A 19,305-nucleotide genomic window follows, 5' to 3' on the forward strand; every position below is an offset into this window, starting at 1 on the left:
ATAAGTCATTAAAAAAACCCTTTTTTTAAACACGGTTTTATGAAATGTACTAGTAGTAATGTCAGAACTCCACGACTTCAGGAAGTGGCCCCGAAGCTCGCCACAACGTAAGGGGACCGTGGCCAATTACAGCCAACGTCAGTTGAGCGTGGACAATTAGACCCAAGCCGAAACATAACGTATAAAAAAGAATGTTTAAAATATATTTATTATTTTAAATGATAGAATATAGTATCGTCATCAGCATGACATAAGCATACCAAGTTTGCAGTCGATACCACATTGGGAAGTGTGTTAAAATTGAGTTACACGATTTGAGGATACCACAACGACAACAACAGACAGAGTGCGTTAATAAAAAAGCGTGTAATAACTTTAGTTTAATAGAATACAGGTGGGCCAGGTAGATGAGGGAGGGTGAATAAGGGCGTGGAATGCGATCCCCCCCTCCTCCCTCCTGTCTCCGACGGGAGAGTGCGCGTCACGTGGGGCAGAGCGACACTGTACAGGCAACAGGCGGAAGCACTTTCGGCTTTGCGTGCATCAAGGTTGTACCGAACCTCTGCACAGATGGGATGGGGCTAAAACGATGAACGGATTGAACGTGACCGATCGATGCATGTCGACAGGTTGTATAATTCAAGCTAGCTAAAAGGTGGTGGTTTTACATTGCCTTGGACGCGGCCGAGTGTGGAGCGTCTGAAGCAATCGAGGCTTGTGTCCGCCAGACAGGTGTGCGCGCCGCCCTGCCTGCCTGCCTGGGCGGCGGGCAGCTCGTTCAACAACAACAACGCCGCCTCCTACACGCACACCTTGATGTTCGCCGACCGAAGGCTACGACTTACATGGAGCTTCACACGCTGAGGGCCGTGCTGGCAGCTTGTGTGGTGGGTAAGTCGAGCTCGCAACTGAACCGTCACGCAGTGCTGTGGCTAAGTGGGCGGCGTCAGTCAGGCTCGGCTGGCTTCACGGAGTGGCCTTTAGAAAGTGCTTTCTGCGTGTCTATTGGAGTTACTCTACAGCTGTTTTTAAGACAACCACAAATCCTGTGATAATGACCTGTGTAACCGTAAAGCTTAAGTGTAAACATGCGATATACGTGAATTCCGAGTATATCCTTTGGGTCGGATGTAACTTGCCAGTGTTGTATGGTTTGTGATGCTATAAAGTACCCTACTGTAGCTTCCTGCGGAGTTATTTTTAAACTGTTTTGGTGAACTGTAAATGCTAATTGAACGTCAGAATTGGGTCTTGTATAATAATCTTTGTAAATGACAGCGCCAGAGAAGATTATTACATTAAGTTTTATCCTATCTCTTTGGTTCTATTCGGTAAAGTCACGTAGTAGGTAAAAAATAAAACAACAAAAATCACGACGTTTCGGCCACAACACAAGCGGCCTTCATCAGGTGACGGGATCGGGCTGTCTCGAGGACAGCGCTGGAGTGAAACACAGCCACGCTCAGACCGCGACCTTTAAGCTGTGTGCGAGGAAATAAGGTGCCTTGACAAAGGAATTAGCATAAAAATTTAACATTTGATTGGCCGACTTAGCATAGAGGTGGTGTACATGCGGGTGCACATGCCGGTTGGCGCGGGGGGGGGGGGGAGTTTACATATTGATGGTGTGAAAAGGGAATTTAAGAGCTGCGAAAGTTTGGGGTACCACTACTTGAAAAATATACTGTACCATTGAAAATTAGTTTAATGTTTGGTTCGATTTAGAACATCTTTCTAATGGTTGCTTAATTTGAAACCATCTTCTCGGTTGAAATTGTGTCTGTGTTTGTAGGTCTGAATTGCCTCGTGAACAAATCTTTGATAAAAACCCGTGGGTTTGCAAAGAACCTTGCTATCGGAGAAAATTATATCGTGATCACCCACAGCGTTGTAACAATGATCAGCTACGTGACTTTACCGAATAGAACCAAAGAGTATGGATCCTTGCAGTCACGAAAGCTTTAAATCTAGAATTTATCCTATCTGTCCGTAACGTGCATTGTTGTCATGCTTATCCGTGTTGGAGGTACTAAGTCAATGCTGTAAATTCTACATTCTTATGGAAGTTCAGGTGTCCATGAGAAAAAAACACCACTGAAATACTATCAAGTGGTGTAGCCTCGTAAGTTGCTATTAAATGCATGGATATGGAAGGGTGATGCTGGTGGGTTCAGTTGAACATTTAGGATTCAAATAATTTTACATACAATTGAAATCATGTTGCCTTTGAAACTGAACAATGAAATTGATGTGGTATGTGTTCCACACAAATTTAATAAAATAAAATCCTTTGACCAAAGGGTGTTCTGAGACAGCGTTTATTTTAAAGCAATGTCTCAGCACATCTCAACTGCAGTGACTCAGGATGTGAATATCAACAACGGGGTGCCACGGTGGCGAGATGTTAGCGACCTAGCCTGGTTCAATCTTGTCCCTGATGATGCCTGTATATTTGGAGTTTGCATGTTCTTGCGGTCGCGTGTATTTTTTCTCCGGGTCCTCCGGTTCCTCCGGTTTCTCTGGTTTTTCCTTCCACATTTAAAAACATGTCAAAATATTATCATTTAAAAATATGCATTCAGAGTATGTGGCTGCTGTAAATTTCCACGTGATAAACCACTTTGTTGAGCTTTCACTGGTGGCCAGGTCGCTTCTGAAAAGAGCTATATAGTTCAGTGGGCCTTACCTGGTAAAATAAAAAAAAAATTGTTTAGTTTAACATAAAACAGCAAAACTAAACAGATGATAAATACATAATCATAGGAAAAGGGTTCAGAGATTATGTGCAGAACACACTAGCCACTACCCATAACCACAACCAGCGACCCAACCAGTTACTAAAGATAGTCCTTCCATTAACAAACCCTATTTCTTAACCCCATAATCCTTCCTCCAGTTTTCAACCTGGGGTCTTTTTCACTTCTTTTCACTTTTTATTGGTGCATTACAATGCACAGAGGCATGAATAGACATCAGAGCAGGTTATGGATACTGTACGCTACACGAAAGCTATTTTTCATTTCAATATATCAGCTGCTTAGTGACCCTGCCTTGTGAGAGTAATACATAACTTCATGTCTTTAAATGTCCTTTCACAAAGTGCGTCTCAACTGTACGCCGAGATGTGGCTAATTCTGTAATAGTGGTTGGCACAAATGCACCATGTTCTCTCTTTAAAAATGTGTTCATTGGCCCTATGACCAACATTTAAATATGTAATCATCATCCTCCCCTATTCATAGTCAGAAAATGGGGTACCACATGGTGAGGTTGCACAATGTAGTGGAAAGTCAGCAGTGATCGTCTTATTGAGATAATGACGCATTTTCCATGGGAATGTAATTTTCACAATTGTTGAGGCCCACAAATGGAATTATTCTTTGTTTTTTTCGGTAAAGTCACGTAGAAATAAGAAATAATAAAATTACATAATAGCGCACGACGTTTCGATTGCAACACAAGCAATCATCATCAGGTACAGAAGAGCTAAATTTACGAGAGAGAGGAAACACAACTGCAGATATATATACAGACACAGATACAACAGGGGATACAGAGAGAGAGAGGTGGGAGCACACTAAATCAAACATGGTTTAGCAAAATTTGGAAACCATATAACGCAACACAGACGGTCGGTCAAAACACAATTAACGCATGGTCTGGTTGATTACGCTATTTCAAAGATTGCTAAATTGCAAGTTAAGTGTGAAATTTAAAAAATATACAGACCGCATACACATATATAGACATCCAAGCAGAACGAGTTAGCACAGAGACACATGGGGAGAGACACGCACACAGTGAAGCAGCATCTCTGTGTCAAGGTCTTAAATAGACAGAGAAGGCGGGGCCGAGATACAATGGGACACAAATTAGCATGTGGCGCGAGGGCTACGGAGGAAACTATACATGCTCGGAGGGACAATGGGACACAAATTAGCATGGAGCATGAAGCAAGGGGCGGCGTGGAGGCTATGGAGGAAACAGCACACACTCAGAAACACCAAGGCACACACACAGGCAGAGACAGCACAGAGACACAAACCTAAGTCAAGACACAAAGGTAGACACACCAGCAGAGAACACAAAGACACAGACTTCATACCTCCCCGAAGAGGTGGTTGAAACTTGAATTTGGCGCTTTCGTGCTCCCACCTCTCTCTCTCTCTGTATCCTCTGTTGTGTCTGTATATATATCTGCGGTTATGTGTTTTCTCTCTCTCGTAAATTTAGCTCTTCTGTACCTGATGATGATTGCTTGTGTTGCAATCGAAACGTCGTAGGCTATTATGTAATTTTATTATTTATTATTTCTATGTGACTTTACCGAAAAAAACAAAGAATAATTCCTGCAGTCACGAAAGCGCCAAACTCAAATGAAATTACTTTCCTGAAATATATCTGATATGGAGATTACCATGCGTGTAAATTCTAATGATGTATTAGAAGGGTAACAAAGCTGAAATTTGGCGCAAATGGCAAGTTCTTACAATTACAAATTCAAAAAGTATGGGTCAAAGGTGAACTAATTACACTTCTGGGACAGGGTCAGCCTAAAGTTCTGAATTGTATTTTGACCCATGATAAATACTTAAAAACATAGCCCCTATATCAGTAAACAAAGTAATCTGCTTACCATCCAGTGTGATGGTAAAGCAATATTAATCATGTGTATGTGTTTCAAACGCTTCAATTCTTTCTGCAGCAGGATTATCAACATTTGCACTGGCAGATGGTACAGTGTCACCCAATCCATGTCCAGCTGGGTCAAGTGAGCGATCTGGTGATTGTTCAGGTATTTTGTGGGAGTGTGTGTGCCCATCTTGTGTATTTGATAACTTGCAGCACATCAGCCCATGTTTTAACTCGGAGCTGAGTAGACATGCGGACAGCGGATACCAGAGCTGTCAAGATTGGCTTTTGTAAAAGAAGGTTTTTAAAGAAATTAACTAACTAATCCTCCATTCCGCATCAATAGGAGGCAGAGAAGCAGTGATCACAACATCGAGTAGAGTGCTAAGCTGATACAACGCAGTGAGTTCGCAGTGAGAGTACAAGTGGTATATCTGCCAGGCATCTCGGTTAGCCCATAATATCTGGGTCTGTGTCGCAACCACCTTCCCAGCAAGACTTTGACACTTAATGTAACCTCTAAGCAGACCTAGCCTAGCACAATCAACTGGAATCTAAACCTGGCCTATACCTCCCCTAGGTCAACTCGGTATTAAATGGCTTCCTGGTACCATATGGCCATAAACCTCACTCACGTGCAATGGCCACACCACTTGTTCCATGTGTGCTGTTGGGCTTCAGTTTTATGCTTGCTAGCAGCATTTCACCAGTCTATGAAAAAACAGACATATGTTTCCTTTGTTTTAATTAAGAAATTGACCTTTGTATATGTTTTTGCCCAAATGTCTCTCTTTGCAGAGGTCAGACTCGACAAGGGAGAACAACACTTTGGGGAATGTCAAGGGAATGACAAGCACTACTGCATCTACGGAGAGTGCCGCTTTCTTATCAAGTTAAACACTCCCACCTGCATGTAGGTACCGAATGGCCTGGCCCTTGAGTATTAATTGCTTGGTATTCAATGGCATAGTACTATTAACTATAATAACTCCCAATGTATAACTATGCCTTCAATACTGATTGGAATGATTTCATTTAACAAATTTAAATATCTTATGAACACAATAGTGTATTTATTTTATTATCACAATAATATTCAGTACCAAAACAGACATTTTTAAAAAATCATTCACTGCACATGGTCAAGGCACAGCTCAAATTTTTGGGCCCAACAATTTTTAAATAACTCGTGTTACCAAAACAACACGACAGCTGTGGTGGTATTGGTTATTGAAGCCATGCTTTACAAATGGAAATCAATGCAATTGGAACAATTCCAGTATCCAATGTTACCTTGGGAAATTTGATTTGGAAGCCTCACCTACGAATTAATTTTACATAATTTCTATTCAGTGAATTAATGTATGTTATATTAAGCATTTTGTGGCTAGAAACAAACTTATGGATTCATCTTCTTGGATCTTTCGGTAAAGTTATTTCCATCCTACGTGACTTTACCGAAAGAACCAAGAAGATGAATCCCTGCAGTCACGAAAGCTTTAAATCGAAACTTATGGATGAATGGCTCTTTAACTATTTACTTAATCATTCATTCTATTATGATTGTTCTATTTATATTGTTTCTTGGAATGGAAGTGCAGTCCCCTCCCACCTGAGAAAGAAAGGCAATGCTTGAAATGCGTGAAAAATAACATGTATATTTTCACAACCAAAATCATGATTCATAATAGTTTTTTCGGTCAGATTGCGAAATTAAAATGTGTGTTGTAAACCCTCTACCCGATACAGCCAATTAATAAAGTCACGTGAACAAGCGTGTCAAGTTATTATTACTTTGGCAACCTCACGAAATGTAACAATTGAGTTTCACATGTTTGCTAATGGTTATAACAAGTGTCATCACGCAGTTAATATGGATTGTGAGAATGTCCTGAAGTTTTGGTCCTTAAATAGGAGGTGTGATGTCTCCAATGTGCACCCACAAGGGAGCAGAGAAGTGGCAGCTAGTGATGATACTTAGAGATAAATGTAATTTATTACAAGAAATGTTTACTTGAGTAAATGAGTTAGTCATAGTTTATTAGTTGTACTGGATGGTTATGTTAAATTATAATAAATTACGTGAGCTATATTAAAGAGGTACACATTTACATAATGATACTGGTTAGTCATAATTAGTTACAATAAATTATTAGTAATGTTTTAACAATGGTTTGTTTGTTTCAAATGCTTTAAATACAGTTTTGTTCTTATAAAGGTTATATAATTGTATATTTATTACCCAATCATACGTTTATGAGCTGTTAGCTCAGTTGAATTCTATTTTTTTCTGTGCATTTCAATTAATTCTATATAAGTCTTGGCCAAAAATCAGTAGTTTGCATAGAACATTAACGTTATCATCATGCGAATGTTCTTGTTGCCGACAATTGTGTTTGTATTTGATGTTCCTTTGTTAAGTTATTACTAGCGTCTTTGCCCATCCTAGGACGGAAGCTGTGGTGATTTATTTTATTTTATACCTACGTGACTTTACCGAAAGAACCAAAGAGTATGGAAGCTGTAATATTTATTAAAAAATTGAGCACAGTATAATTGGATCTTGTGTAAATTTAATGGCAGTGAATCTTGCGCAAAAGTATGTCATCAAACACTTCACTGCATTTCACTGTAGCGCTGTATTAATGGCAGTGATTCTTGCACAAACCTACGTCAAAACAACCCACTTCATGTCACTGTAGCACTATATATAACTGACCTTCAATTTGTTCAAATTCACTGCTCTAATACTTTATTCTCTTCTGCTTTCGGTTGGAAATCGATACAATGTGGAAAATCACCGAAAAATGTCTTTAACCATAATGTAGAAGTATAAATTAGACTTATCTTTTGTCTCAAGTGCTGAAGAAATAAATAAAGACACCAAATCCACTTTGTTGCTGCATATAATGATTTATTAGATTTACTTTCAATAAAGAAACGTCAAACTTAAAGCGAATTTGCAGAAAAAAGAGTTTCCTTCCGCTCGACCTTCTGCGTGAGTGTAAAAATCCACCCGCTCATGAATGTTAATGATGGGGGGGGGGGGGTGCGGCATGTGGAGTGACGTCACGCGCGTTACACACAAACAGACATTCTTGGCTCATTATAGTAGTAATTATGCTAATATTTCGTCCCGTCAAGCCAACATATTATCGGTGTCCCGAAGCAGTGATATATTGGCATGATTGTTCACGTACAAACTTCATTAATTGGCTGTGTCAGGTGGATGATTGATGACACATAATGTTTACTTTTGTGATCTGACCCAAACTCAATTATGAATGATTGTTTTATGAGCACAATACAGTTTTACACATTACTTATTAATAACCAGATCTCGCCTGCATTTGCACTGGTATGCTTGAAGTGTTGGGAGGTGAGAAGTACGTTTTCTGTTGTAGAAACATGAGTCGACTCGCCCTTCGTCATGCCAGATCAACACCGAGACTCTGTGGACTTATGAACTTCAACATTCGACACTCAATGGATAATTCACTTTGACATGCTGCCTGCTAAATGGAGGCACCTGGAGCGAGTGCCCCTGCGGTAGAGACTTCAGAGATGTTCCTTTCACTAATCATGATTGCATTTTTTTAATCAGGTTCTTTGAAGAAATAACACTATGCAACACAATTTTTGTTCCTGGGTAGTAAGTGTATTTCGTAATTGCTTGTGTCTAAAAAGTATAGAAAATGTCTATTATTCCCAACAAACTTTGCTTATGTGACCAGGACAGTGATCATTTGAAATCTACCTCTTTTCAAAGAGAAAACGGGCGAATTTGTCTTTTCGTTCATATAAAGTCAAATAACATGTATTTATACTAAAGTCATACAAAAATTTCTACAAAAGATTTAGAAGTGAGTATTTTGAGATTTACGATTGTACTGTAAATCACGTTCACGAATCAGCCCCCAAATGTAGTCTCCCATCACGTTCTCGTTATACTGTCCTTACTCTTTGGTTCTTTCGGTAAAGTCACGTAGAAAGAGAACATAATAAATTAAATAATAGCATATAATGTTTCGATTGCAACACAAGCAATCATCAGGTACAAATGAAAGAGAAAACAAACCGAGTAAACTTAGAAATATAATGCAATACAACACACATAGTCGGCTAACATAACACAGTCAACACCCTACCTGGTTGATTACTTTCTTCCAAAGATTGCTAAATTTGAGAGAGAGACAAAAACAGAACTGGAGACACATAGACAGACACATAAGCAGAGAGAGATAACACACACACACAGAGGGAACACACACATAGGCACACAGAGAAACAATGCCTCTGTGTCGAAGCCTTAAATAGAGAGAGAGGGGGGTAGAGAGATAGAGGGTGGGGGTTAAGAAATTAGCATGTCAATGAGAGACTTGGAGCCTTCGTAACTGCAGGAAATAAGAGCAATAAAACGAGGTGAGACAGAGAGAGAAAACACACTAAATCAAACAAACTTGTTAAAATTTGGAAATGTAATGCAATGCAACACAGAGTCGGTCAACACACAACGCATAGCCTGGTTGATTACGTTCTTCCAAAGATTGCTGAATTAGGAGTTAAGTGTGAAATTTGAGAGACAAGACACAGACAAAAAGACAGACACACAAGCAGAGAGAGACAACACAGAGACACAGAGAGAGAGAAAACAAACTTAAAACCTCCCCCTAGAGGTGGATCAAACTTGATTTGGAGCTTTCGTGACTGCAGGAATTACTCTTTGGTTCTTTCGGTAAAGTCATGTAGAAAGAGAAAATAATACATTATATAATAGCATATGACCTTTAGATTGCAACACAAGCAATCATCAGGTACAAATGAAAGAGAAAACAAACCTAGTAATTCCTGCAGTCACGAAAGCTCCAAATCAAGTTTAATACACCTCTACGGGAAGGTTTTAAGTTTGTTTTCTTTCTCTCTCTGTGTCTCTGTGTTGTCTCTCTCTCAAATTTCACACTTAACTTCTAATTTAGCAATCATTGGAAGAACGTAATCAACCAGGCTATGCGTTCATTAAGTGTTGACCGACTCTGTTGCATTGCATTACATTTCCAAATTTTACTAAGTTTGTTTGATTTAGTGTGGTTTCTCTCTCTGTCTCCCCTCGTTTTGTTGCTCTTATTTACTGCAGTTACGAAGGCTCCAAGTCTCTCATTGACATGCTAATTTCTCTACTCCCGCCCTCTATCTCTCTGCCCCCCTCTCTCTCTATTTAAGGCCTCGACACAGAGGCGTTGTTTCTCTATGTGCCTATGTGTGTGTTCCCTCTCTGTGTCTCTGTGGTATCTCTCTCTGCTTATGTGTCTGTCTATGTCTCCGGTTCTGTGTTTTGTCTCTCTCTCAAATTTAGCAATCTTTGGAAGAATGTAATCAACCAGGTAGGGTGTTGACTGTTATGTTAGCCGACTATCTGTGTTGTATTGCATTATATATCTAAGTTTACTAGGTTTGTTTTCTCTTTCATTTGTACCTGATGATGATTGCTTGTGTTGCGATCAAAACATATGCTATTATTTAATTTATTATGTTCTCTTTTTGCGTGACTTTACCAAGAGAGCCAAATAGTAATTCCTGCAGTCACAAGCTCCAAATCAAGTACTATACTTTCCTTTGTAGCGACGTTCAAAGTCCAGTATATCTTGGTGCAAGCGCTCGCCTTGCTCCTCCGAGTACGCTGCCATGTTCTCCTTTAATTTATCAAGATGAGCATCAAGGATATGGACATTGAGGGACATCCTATAGCCCATTGTGCCATAGTCCTTCACCAGAGTCTCAACCAGCTCCACATAGTTTTCGACCTTTTGATTTCCCAGGAAGCCACGAACCACTGCGACAAAGCTGTCCCAAGCCGCTATCTCCTTACTAGTGAGCTTCTTGGGGAATTAATTGCACTCCAGGATCTTCTTTATCTGTGGTCCGACGAAGACACCGGCTTTGACCTTTGCCTCAGACAGCTTAGGGAAGAAGTCTTAAAGGTACTTGAAGGCTGCCGATTCCTTTACTACAGCTTTGATAAATTGTTTCATATGTCCCAATTTGATGTGTAGTGGTGGCATCAGCACCTTCCGGGGGTCCACCAGTGGCTCCCACTTGACATTGTTCCTCCCCACAGAGTACTCGGTCCACTGTGGCCAGTCCCACCTGTGGTAGTGCGCTTTGGTGTACCTGCTGTCCCAAGGGCAAAGATAGCAGGGAAACTTGGTAAAACCGCCTTGGAGATCAATCAGGAATTCCACCATTTTGAAGTCTCCGATGACCTCGCAGCCGTACTCATCATACTTCAAGGCGTCCAGCAAGGTCTTGATGCTGTTGTAATCCTCTTTGAGGTGCACCAAGTGAGCCAGGGTAAGAGACGGGCACTTGTTACCATTATGGAACAGCACGACTTTGAGGCTCCTGAATGAGCTGTCAATGAAGAGGCGCCACTCATTCTGGTTACAGGCGATTCCGATTGCCTTGAACAGACTGGTCACATTGTGGCAGAGGCAGAGCCCATCTTGACGGCTGAAGAAGCTGCAAAAAAGTTGGTGACCCTTCCTCTGATCTACGACGAGCACACTTTCATCCAACAAGTTCCACTGCTTGAGCCTAGACGTCAAAAGCTCGGCATTGGACTTGGTGATCAAGTCATTGAGGTCTTTTTGGTTGGGGTTGTATGGGTTTCTCTCCTCAGCTCCACCTCTGAAATTGTCATCTGGATCTACAACGTTTTCCTCGTTCTCTGACTTGCTGCTTTCTTTTAAAGACGGCTGCTTTCTCTCCAGAGGAATTGGCTCGGGGAGCTCATGGCGGTATGGCACCGGAGCGATGGATGAAGGAAGGTCTGGATAGGTGACAGCAGGTGCATTCTTGCCAGTCTGACATTTGGAAGGGTCCACCATGCAGAAGTAGCAGTTGCTTGAGTGGTCAATGTGTTCCAGCCAAATTCTTGGGATAGCAAACTTCATGGATCTCTTTTTCCCTCTGTACCATCCTACAAAAAGACATTTATTTCACCCATCACTAATGTGTAAGAGATTCTCACAACATTTTTCATATATGATATATTTTTTCAATAACATTGAAAATTGTTAAACATTTTAAAATTAAAAACTTTTACAATAACATTTTTTTAAACAAATTTTATAACATAAAATTCCGAGCAACAATTGTCCATCTTACCTTCCAGAGTTTTTTTGCATTGCTCGCAGGTGCCCAGGGTTTGCCTTGATCCCCGACAGGCATGCCGAAATATGCCTTGTAGGCCTCACACCTTAGCAGATGCTTCCACAGAGTACGGTTTAGCTCTTGTCTTGATAAATTGGCTGCAGACATTGCAAAATGTGTCTGCTGGATGCTTGCAGCCTCTTGATGCCATCTCAGAAAATGCAGATGTGTATCCACTTAGGCAGCTGAAACTAAACTGAACTGGTGGGCTTATACTACTTGTAGTGGGTAAGCAGGGAGAACGCGACTTGCTGGAGGCAACACGTTTATTATAACTAAGGGTACATAACACAAGGGGTAACGGCACCTTACACCCGATACCCTGGGGAGGTAGCCCTCCGGACTAATGTGCCCTCACTCTGCTTTTAGCTCTACCCTAGGCTGGTAAGATCTGAACCCGACCCTAGCCAGGGGTTCGGGTCCTGCCCTTTGGGCTCTTCGCTTCAGTCTTCAGAGTGGTTCTTCAGATCCCCAGGTCTTCAGGTGGACGATGACTACCGGACCCATTCAGGGGTCTGGCTTTTATACCTGTTTTAGGGTCTCTCCGCCCCTAGCCACACCTTCCTTTTCGGACTCTTTAGGGGCCCTGTAATATACGGTATCCCCTCAGCCCCCCTCTTGGCGTCTGGGTTCCCTGGTGGCCCAACGGCCCAACTCATCCCACCTATCCTATCTACCACCCTCTGTTGGCAGATGTCCGCTACTGCAGGTAAGAATCAATGGTGATAACCATACCGCCCAATTATGGCACTACACCACTATTTATATTACTGGAAAGTTCTAGAATGTTCTAGAAGTTACTCCAAGTTTACTCGGCACTGAATCTATATCACTGTCCTGGTCACAAAAGCAAAGTTTGTGGAGAATAATAGCTATTTTCTGTACTTTTGAAGCATACGCAATTTGGAAATAACACTACCCAGGAACAAAAAATAAAGAAAAAATTGTTACACAGTGTAATCCGAGACCTCGCATTGGACATTTGTTAAGGGTTAGCAGTTGTGCATTGGATGTACCCAATATATAATTGTTCACTAAAGACTAGCCTCTCTGAGCAGGGTTAGGTTTACTGTGATCTTGAAAGCTCTTGAGTCACATTCAGGGCATGTAAAAAAATGTGGTAGGACAGGTTTGATCATACTATGGTCAGAAATGTACCAAAATAGTTCAAATTACTGGGGCGTGTTGGTTTTGAATAGTGGTGGCATTTTAAAGTTTTTACTCAAATGCATTACAACATGTTGAGCTGTATATAGTCAAACAACTTTTTTTTCCAAAAAGATTTCATTGAACAAATGATTTGAGTGCTCAAAGAGGACACCAGTATAGACACAATGCAAAGTATAATTATTATTATTATTACCAACGTTTTTGAACCTGTCTATGCCATGTGTTTCAATAAATTCTACATAATTGTTGTCTACTTCCAAAACTCGGATAATCCTCTAGGTAATTGACAGGGGTGGGGGGGGGGGCAGGAAAAATAAAAGGGGGGGGGGCGTTGAAGGGGAGGGATGGGGGGCTGCCCAAATTCCTAAATGGACGATTTTAAAAATCAATGCCCACTGGAGTAGAAGCCGTGAAGGGATTCCAAGTTTGGTGATATGCTTCCCCCGTCCCTAAATTTTGCATTCAGATGCACTATAGTAGCTATTTTTTACAATGTATTGACCCATACCTACAGTGATGGGGAGGGGGGGATGTGCTCGTTCCAGTTGGCTCTAATGGTGCATTTTGGAACAACATGAAATATTTGGAAAAATGTGTTTGCCTCCCTGGAGAGGCCTTGAGGGTTCAGCTCCAGTTAGGTTGTTTCTGGTGAGGGTGAGATGTTCGTTTTGTGAATGTGATTAAAGTAGCATGTGATCGTCTGAAAAAAACGTGTTAATATTAGAACAGTCCCAGAAGGCATGGTCTGTAAGTTTGAGGAGTATCTGGGGGCCATAAATGGGCAGTTGGGGGCAGTTCTTTTGTCGAATTTGTCTCTCAGTTAAATAATAATAATTTGGCTCTTAGTTAAATAACAGCCATGGAGAAATTCAAAGTGGGTTTCCCTGATGGGGGCTGAGTGGATATTTTGTGGATTACTAGCCCAGATTTCGTGTCTTTCGTCATTTCCTATTGGGGCACTATGAAGGGAAGACCAGATTTTGTCAGTTTTTTTTTGTAATATGAATGCTTGTTTTGTTAGCAGAGCGTAACTATCAGATAGCTTGATTTTTGTTTTGTTCGTAGTTCAAGAGCCTCTCCGTAGTTTGAGGGGCAGAATGGTGTAATGATAGCTCCTTATCTCGCAAGGCCACTCTTGAGTTGAGAATACCGAATAAATTGGGAAGCAGGTGTGTGGTATTCTGTACATAAGTTGTGTAATGGTCATAATTTTCTCTAAGTCCCTACGTCTCGAATTAACCTTGTGTTTTTATTTCACCATTCAGGCCATATTATGGACTTTTTATCTATTTTGAGTGATGGGTTTCCCCACATGGGGGAGTACAATTTGTTTCTGGAGGTGATTCCAGTTTTGCAAAGTAAATTTTGAGGACCACTGGTGGGTTGAGAGGCGGGGGGGGGGGGTACAGTTGCTTGGTTCGACAAATATTAGCCTCACTATCTGAGCTGGTTTAGCTTGTTTAAGAACCAGGAAGGCCACGTCCAAGATTTGTCCTGGTGTAGAAACCCATATAATAGCTTCACAGTTGTAGCACAATTATAGCAGCTGAAGTTCGGGAGGGCATAACCTCCTCTAGTGTTTGGGACAGTTAAAGTCTGCAGGTCTATCCTAGGGTTCTTGTGACTCCATACAAAAGAGGAAGTGGACAAGTTACGTTTTTTTAAGGAAGCGTGTTGGAATAGTGACAGGAAGCGTATGAATTAGAAAAATAAACTTGGGCAGGGTCATCATCTTAATTATTTGTATTGTGGTTCGGAGGGAGAGGTAGTGTGCATTTCAGATGTTCAAGTGTGTACATGTTGAATGTAGGAAGGGAGGGAAGTTAGCAGAGAAAGGTGAAGGTAGGTGGCTCATTGTTACCCTGGGAAACTTTATGCTGTTTGGTGACTCGACAAACTGGGTGTTCAAAATCTCAGGAAAGATTTGAATACAAGGTATAAGTGGCATAATCTCTGATTTCGCTATGTTTAACTTATACCCTGTTGTTGTGCTGTAGCTATGGATAATATCAAGCATAAATTTTTATTTAAAGCTTTCGTGACTGCAGTAATTCATATTCTGAGTTTTTTTCGGTAAAGTCACGTTGAAGGGAAACAACAAAATAATAAAATATATATAAAACAATAAAAAAATTCTCACGACGTTTCGACCATAACTCAAACGGTCGTCTTCAGGTGTGTTGGTTTGCATACATTTATAAATTTATAATTTTATAATTAATTTTATAATTATAAATTTATGCAAACCAACACACCTGAAGACGACCGTTTGAGTAATGGTCGAAACGTCGTGAGAATTTTTTTATTGTTTTATATATATTTTATTATTTTGTTGTTTCCCTTCAACGTGACTTTACCGAAAAAACTAAGAATATGAATATCAAGCATGTTTGGAATAGATTCGGAGGCGTTAGTGCATGTTAGGAGAATGTCATCAGCGAATAAAATTATTTTAACGTTTTCTCTTTTTAGACCTTGTGACCCCTTTATTGTATTAGATGTCCCTAGAGCTATTTCCGGTGGTTCTTTAGCTTTCGTGAAAAGGAGGGACATTAGAGGGCATCCCAGTCTTATGTCTTTACTCAGAGGGAATCCACTTGAGATCCACCCTTTATACTCTTTGGTTTTTTCGGTAAAGTCACGTAAGTAAAATGAAATAAATAAAAAGAAAAGAAAACAATTCAATCAAAATAAAAGAAAACAATTAAATTACGACGTTTCGGAGGCAACACAAGCTTCCGTCTTCAGGTGGAACAGTCAAAGCAATATCGCTGCATCAAGTGGGGAGGCTCTGAGAGCCTCGAGCTTAAATACAGGTTAAGGGGGGGAGGAGCCAAGTAGGACACATTGATGTTGTGCAGAGCTAAGTTAATCCGTCTTTTGTTATGTTGAGGGTGCGGGGGATGCAGTGGGTCACTGTACGGGGGCAATGGAAAAATGGAAACAAAAATGGAAAAGTTTGGAAAGAATATGCTGTGTGCTTATAAGGTAGCTAAAGTTTTGACTTGGTTTATGACATCTTTCCAGTGGTTGCTTAATTTAAAACCATCCTCTCGGTTGAAGTTGTCTGTTTGTATATCTGGATGGCTTCATGGACAAATCTTTGGTAATAACCGGGAGGTTTGCATAGTACTTTGGTATCGGAGTACTGCTGAGGTGGTAGTACTTAACTCAACCCAATTGGTTTCTATGGTCAAAGACATCGTACTATCTCCTAACGATATCCTCGTCAGCTTTGATGTGGTCTCTCTGTTCACCAAGGTCCAGTACCTGATACCATAACAATAATTGAAGATTTGGTCCAACATGGACTGGACCCTGATGTACCTGCGCTGGTTAGGCACTGCCTCACCAACACCTACTTTACTTGGAATGGCACCTTCTACAAACAAAATGAGGGTACACCTATGGGGTTCCCCCTTGTCACCAGTGATAGCCAATGTTTTCATGGAGAAATTTAAATCAGACGCCATCCAGAAATCCACCCTTAGTCCTTCCCTGTGGAAGAGATATGTGGATGACACTTTCGTCATTTGGCCACATGGCCTCCCAGCTTTGAACCATTTCCTAGACCACAAATTCCAGACACCCATCCATCAAATTCACCATGGAAGTGGAGAAAAATGGCAAGCTGGCATTCTTGGATGTTCTGTTTGAAAGGAGGACTGATGGGTCTTTGGGACATTCTGTTTACAGGAAGCCCACCCACACAGATTCCTACTTGAAGGCTGATTCCCACCACCACCCGGCTCAAAATAATTATCTCATCAAAACATTATACCATAGAGCTCATTGCATTTCTGACCAACACCACCTGACCAGTGAATTAAAACATGTACATCTAGCCCTCAAGATGAATGGTTACTCTGACCGTATCATCCACCAAGCTGTTTCTCCCACCATACAGAAACAACCACTTGACACTCCGATCAAAATCATCACACTGCCATACATAGCAGGCGTTACCAAAAAGATTTCCAAAATTCTAAACAAACACAAGATCCAGGTTCGATTCAATACAGTACACAAAATCCGTGATCTGATCCCATCCGTAAAGGATGTCATCCCTGACTTACAGTACCCCGGTGTTTACAAATTGAGTTGTATCTGCGGTGACTGCTATATCGGGGAGACAAAACGACATATTTCTGACCGAATTCGCGAGCATAAATCAGATTTAAAACACGGCAGAACGAAGTCGTCAGCCATAGCTGATCATTGTCTCAACACAGCGGGTTCTCATGAGATTGTTTTCTCCGATACCAAAGTACTATGCAAACCTCCCGGTTATTACCAAAGATTTGTCCATTAAGCCATCGAGATATACAAACATAGACACAACTTCAACTGAGAGGATGGTTTTAAATTAAGCAACCACTGGAAAGATGTCATAAACTTAGTCAAAACTTTAGCTACCTTATAAGCACACAGCATATTCTTTCCGAACTTTTCCATTTTTCGATTTAAAGCTTTCGTGACTGCAATGATTCATCTTCTTTGGTTCTTTCGGTAAAGTCACGTAGAATGAGAATAAAATAATAAATTGATAAAATAAAATAACACAATAATATTCTCACGACGTTTCGGCCACAACACAAGCGGCCTTCATCAGGTGAAGGGGCGAGGCTGTCTGGTTGGACAGCGCTGGAGTGAAAGAGCCACTTTCAGATCACGGCCTTTAAGCTGTGTGAGAGGAACAAAGCGCCTTGACAAAGGAATTAGCATATAATTTAGCATTGAAATGGCTGAATGATTAGCTTGTGACTGGTCACAGAAATAGCTATGTTAAAAGTTAAAGCATACACATCCGCAGAGGCACCCATTGTTAAAGGAATTAGCATAGAATTTAGCATTGAAATAGCTAAGTTAAGGCATACACATCCGCAGAGGCACCCCGTGACAATGGAATTAGCATAGAATTTAGCATTGAAATAGCTGAGTGATTAGCTTGTAACTGCTACAGAAATAGCTACGTTAAAGTCAGAGCATACACATTCACCGAGGCACTTAGTACAAATCAAACAGGAGAATTTAGCATTGAAATAACTAGGCGAATTTAGCATTGAAATAACTGAGTGATTAGCTAGTGACTGGTCACAGAAATGACTACACATCTGAGCTATTCACAGTACTATATAGTGAACCAATAAAAACTAAAATATAAATTACCTTCATGTTATCAATAAACTCTATATTCTCCAATCAGCTAAGCTACCAACAATAAGTCGTTATATATCACAATGCTATATGGCGAAAACATGGGTGGATTCTTACCCTCAAATTTCAGCACCACGGATAGCTACGGGCCCCGTTCAGACGGACGAGTTCGTCCATGGTCGGAACAGAGGAGGGGGAGAGAGACAGCTGCGAGGCCCTAGTATACTCCATGTTGTAAAACTATACCATTAACCGTGGTGTGAGAGGTATTAAGAGGCAATGCTGGCAAAAGAGCTGCGGTCTGAAGGTCATCGTAAAAATACAATTAATTAAGAACAGAAATGATTTAAAACATCTTTCCAGTGGTTACTAAGCCTGAATCCATCTTCTCGGTTGAAATTGTCTCTGTGCTTGTATATGTGAATGGCCTCATGAACGAATCTCTCATGGTAGCCGGTTGGTTTGCAAAGAACCTCCGTCTTGGAGAAGTCAAGAAGTTTTCTTCAAAACTTCAAGAAGTTTTCCATTTTTGCTTCCATTTTTCCATTGCCCCCGTGCAGTGACTCACTGCATCCCCCGCACCCTCAACATAACAAAAGACGGATTAACTTAGCTCCACACAACATCAATGTGCCCTACTTGGCTCTTCCCCCCCCCCCCCCTTAACCTGTATTTAAGCTCGAGGCTCTCAGAGCCTCCCCACTTGATGCAGCGATCTTGCTGTGACTGTTCCACCTGATGACGGAAGCTTGTGTTGCCTCCGAAACGTTGTAATTTAATTGTTTTCTTTTATTTTGATTTGTTTTCTTTTACTTTGATTTAGTTTATTTTACCTACGTGACTTTACCGAAAAAACCAAAGAGTATGGATCCTTGCAGTCACGAAAGGTTCAAATCTAGAATCCACCCTTTAGTTCTGACAGAAGCAGTGGGAAGAATGAATGGTAGTTGGCATAGTGCTAAGAATTATTCAGGGAAGCCCATGCGTTGCATTGTTTGGAAGAGAATATCCCTATTGACTGCCTTTTCTCCATCCAGCGTAATTGCCTATGCTTGCTGTTTAGTTTTTGTTCCGATCACAAAAGCACATCTGTTATTGTTCTCTTATTCTGAGTCATGTCTTTGTCTTTTTTATGAA

General features: G+C 40.9%; 1 long non-coding RNA gene across 1 annotated transcript in view; it reads left to right on the plus strand.

Moving 5' to 3' along the window:
- The first annotated feature begins 460 nt into the window (after window positions 1–460).
- The window catches only part of LOC116940147 (uncharacterized), a 37,812-nt gene continuing 18,967 nt past the window's right edge, over window positions 461–19,305 (plus strand). The window contains exons 1-3 of the long non-coding RNA XR_012941241.1: window positions 461–891; window positions 4,706–4,795; window positions 5,431–5,545. This is a non-coding gene — a long non-coding RNA (uncharacterized LOC116940147). The remainder of the gene's footprint in view (window positions 892–4,705; window positions 4,796–5,430; window positions 5,546–19,305) is intronic.

The sequence above is a fragment of the Petromyzon marinus genome, chromosome 8 (genome assembly GCF_048934315.1).
Source record: "Petromyzon marinus isolate PM22_M1 ecotype Great Lakes invasive population chromosome 8, UKy_Petmar_22M1.pri1.0, whole genome shotgun sequence".
NCBI lineage: Eukaryota > Metazoa > Chordata > Hyperoartia > Petromyzontiformes > Petromyzontidae > Petromyzon > Petromyzon marinus.